The sequence below is a fragment of the Camellia sinensis genome, chromosome 3, assembly GCF_055761805.1.
Source record: "Camellia sinensis isolate YWXY chromosome 3, ASM5576180v1, whole genome shotgun sequence".
Lineage (NCBI taxonomy): Eukaryota > Viridiplantae > Streptophyta > Magnoliopsida > Ericales > Theaceae > Camellia > Camellia sinensis.
In genome coordinates, this window is record NC_138963.1 from 210,764,956 (window position 1) to 210,769,113 (window position 4,158).

General features: G+C 53.1%; 1 long non-coding RNA gene across 1 annotated transcript; it reads right to left on the reverse strand.

The window, feature by feature from the left end:
* Positions 1 to 1,555: 1,555 nt before the first annotated feature.
* LOC145821265 (uncharacterized) lies at positions 1,556 to 2,554 on the reverse strand. The gene is made up of 3 exons (XR_014363290.1): positions 2,382 to 2,554; positions 1,975 to 2,136; positions 1,556 to 1,888 (listed from the first exon to the last, which is right to left on the reverse strand). It is a non-coding gene; the product is annotated as an uncharacterized LOC145821265 (long non-coding RNA).
* Positions 2,555 to 4,158: the final 1,604 nt, after the last annotated feature.

Here is a 4,158-nt window from a genome sequence, read left to right on the forward strand (position 1 = left end):
TTGAAAAACCCTCATCCGATTTCAAAAATCGCTTATGCTCAGAATGCTGTGCCATTCTCTACATTTGAACGCATTTCGACTCCAACCGGTTCCATCTTTGAGGTCCGTCCTATTAGACTGGGCTGTTTGTTTGAGAATTCGCCGTGTGCAGAATGAATCGAATGCTGTGTTATGGGCTGTATGCAGATCAATCCCCAACAGAGTAAGGGCTGTGTGTCAAGAATCAGGCAGTGGGTTGCTTGGGTTATTTTGCTGTTGGCTGTTTAAGTTATCTGATTATTACAGTGCAAGTGTTCAATTTTCAGACAACCAATCAATTCCATTTACATTGAGGTGTAACATGATGAGATGCGATGCAATGCATGAAATGTGTGAATGTAAACACTTTTTCAGATAAAAAGTCTGTTTCATTTCACTATCTTTTCAAATGTACAAGCTTTGGAAACAAAACCTGCCTGCGGCAGTACAAGGTAATCTATCTACCAACCAAAAAGAAAAGTACAAGGAAAGAAAGAAAAGATAGCAAAAATCTGCATCTGTGTCAAGCACTCCAAGGGCCGTCAGTCTGTCCTAGTCCTCTTCCTGGACGAGGGTCCAGGAGCATCATCAGCGTCGTCGTCAGAGCCCGAGCTAGAACCGTCTCCGGTCTCCTCCTCCGATGACCCTGCCTCCGCCTCTGACTCCTCGTCGTCATCATCGTCCGGGGCTGGAGCTCGCGAGCTGCTCCCGACGTGAGTACGCCCACCCCTAGTGCGGGGAAATATCCGGCCCTCCTCATCTCTCCCCCGAGTAGGGACAGCAGGTCTAGCTGGAGCACCTCCTGCCATGGGAATCTGGAAAGGAGGCTGAAAAAGTACACAAAAGTGAAATGCATCAGTATACTGTAGACAGTTTATCAGTGCAGAATGCAATGTTGAATACAGTGTATGAATACCGAGAGCAGTTTATCAGTGCAGAATGCAGTGTGTGAGTACAGGGTAAGAATGCCGTGAGCAGTTTATCAGTACAGAGTACAGTACAGAATGCAGTGTATGCAGTGTATCAGATGCTGTGAGATCAGTGTATCGGGTGTTGTGCCGTGCATCAGATTATGTAAAGCAGTGAATGAATGGTTTCAGGCCAGTGTCAGAAGGACATACCGGTATGCTGTAGACGGCCAGGAGGTCAAATGTCCGCTGGAGCATCCCCATCATCGAGGCATTCATCACCAACGACTGACGGGTGTACTCAGAAGAAGCCTGCAAAAGTATCAGATGCATTAGTATTCTGTGGAATATCAAGTAAACTGAAATGAAATAACTGTACGAAGTGCAGTGATACATACCGGCGGAAGGTCGGGGACGTCAACGAACTCATGCCCAGCCGGTGGAGGGGCAAAGGGGATCTGATAGGTCGACCCACCCTGCCCCTGGAAAGTCAGCACAGCGGGCAGGGCAGGCCAACCAGCTCCTCGTCCTCCCCGCACTCCGCCCCTGCCACGGACCCGGGCCCTCCTCGAAGATCCAGCCCCTGCTCCTGCTCCGGCCCCAGCCGCCGATGCCACAGGCCTGGCCCCCTCTGCTCGACGACCGCTCAAAGGTCGCATCAGGTACGTCCGCACGTACTCCTGATAGTCGCCGGTGCCTCGGAAGCCGGCCTCCTCCCAGCCGATGGAGTAATCATCCAGCTGCTCAGGGGTCAGCCCCTCGGTCTCCCTCATCTCTGCAGGAGGGTGAGCCGGGACTATCTGCTCAGGTAACCCGCGGGTCTGGCGTAGAAAACGCTCCCCCAGGTACCAAGCCCGACAGACCGGGCCCTCTAGCAAGATCCGGAAACGCGAGGTCTCCTCAGCACCAGGGAACCGACCCCGCATCGCCGACGGCAAGGAAGCCCATGGCCGCCATGTGATCTGAAAGTAACAGACAGTTTGTTACCTACTGTTATTGAAACATGCAGTGGGAAAGCGAAGCTAAACGAACTGAAAGTAAAGCATACCTCTGTGGGGGTGATGGTGTCGAAATATCGGCGGAAGAAGCCGAATGTCTCCCGTGGTCGCCGGGTGCATCCCCCGTCAAAGCGACTCGAGAAGGGAACAGCCGGAGGAGGCTCCGCAACTGGCACGGGTGCAAGCCTAGGGAAGTAGGCGTAAACCCACAACTGCAAAACAGATGTCAGTATGACCATCAGATAAAGCAGGATATACAGAATGAAGCAGAAATGGCAGAGCCGTGTGTTGAGCCGTGTATTGCGTATTGTGAGCAGTGTACAGTCAGTGTGAAGCAGAATGTATGTGTGTGCCGTGTGTACAGTATACAGTAAGTGTAAAGCAGACTACAGTGTGTGCAGTGTACAGAGTACAGAAAATATCGGACAGAAATGAAAAAAGCGGAGAAGAAGTATACCTCCCAAGCCCGCCAGTAACCTCCGAGCAGCTGGCCGCTGCCGCGAGAAGCCGAGCTCATGTACCCATAGAGGGTGGCCAGAGCAGCGCCGCCCCAGTCGTAGTGCAAGATGTCTCGGACGTCCACCAGTGCACTGAGAAGGCAGAGAGGCACGGTGTTCGCCCGGTCGGCGAAGATAGTAGTCCCAAACAGGAACATGAGGAAGCAGCGGGCATACCTCTCCTCATCCTCCGGAGTCATCTGCACCTCCTCCCCCAACACGGGCTGGACCCTGAACTGTGCCTCGAACCAAGAGTATCGGACGAAGCCTGGACGAGCTAGCGGTGGGGCCTCCCCCAGTAGATGGACCTGAGCGGCGGTCCACTCATCCATGTCAGTGTCGAAGGGGATCGGATCACCCCCTACCCCGATGCCTGTGAGCATCGAGAAGTCATAAGGGGTCATCGTCATATCCCCTGCGGCAGAAAAGTGGAAAGAATCGGTGGTGTCCCACCACCTCTCTGCCAGAGCGGCAAGAAGAGGTCTGCAGGTGGACAACCTGGAGAGCCCTCGGCAGAAGGTGCCGAAGCCCGCCCGATCCACGATGCGCTGGACCGCATCAGGGAGCTCGTCATACCACTCCCGTGCACCAGTATTCCCATACCCGCGAATGGTATGGGAACCCTCCTGCAAACAGAAAATGACAATGGCAAGACAACATTCAAAATGCAATTTTGAAAAGACAGATATGGCATGTATGCAAGTTTGTCAGATTCAGGCGGATACTGGGTACCAGTGTATGTGCAGTAGAATGCAGTGTGTGCTGTGTGTTTGGGTGATTCAGGGCTAGTGCAGTGTGTGTGCATGTGTCAGTCTCAAGCAGATATCAGTTGTATGTATGTTTACAGTCAACTACGGTCTACGGCATATCAGATTTCAGCAATTAAAGAATACAGCTAACTATGGCAGTTTTGTATCCTACATTGCAGAAAGTAAAGCAGAAAATGAAGAGTTACCTCGGGAGTGCCGAATGAAAGGTGGGAGGTAGGCTCACGCAGCAGTAGCTCAGGGGCCGCGTACCTCTCGAAACTCCGGAACTGACGCAGGCCGTCTGGGGGCAGAACGTGAATCGCCGGCCGGTAGGTCGCCGGGTCGAACGGGCGCTCGCTCAGTGGTAAGAGCTCGAGCCCGGGATCCATCTCGTGGTCCGGGGGAGTCCCGCCACGTGGAATGTCGTCCGCCATGTAGAGAGTGGTGTGAAAATGGTCGGAAAAGGGAAAACCGAGCCGGAATGCGAAGAGTCAACCGAAAAGTCAACTCCTGAGAGGGTCGGAAATGGCCGGGAAGGCCGGAATGTGAAAAGGCACGGAAATGAAGAGGAAAGTGAGGGGAACGAACCCCGAAAAGGCGAGAACGCCGAACGAGGCACCGAAACGAGAATGTGATCGGTGGAAAATGTCCGAAACGCGAAGAGGATCGCGAATCCGACGACGAAACGAGCGTAGAACGCGAAGAAACGGGCGAAAAATAAGAGAGAAGCACTCTAGAGAGAGAGGGCAAGAATTTTCGGCGTGAGAAGAATGAGAAAATAGGGCTTGAAGCCCTATTTTATAACACTCGAGGTGGAAAGACAAAACTGCCCCGCACCAGCAACTGTTTGCCGGTCGGCAATGTTTTGTGCCGGCCGGCACTTTTTTGTGCCGATGGAATTGTTTTTGTGCCGATGGCCAGCCGGTGGCCTCCCCTTACTGCCGGTGGGGTTCCCACAGCCTTGTTTAGGCCATTTGAGAAGATTGGG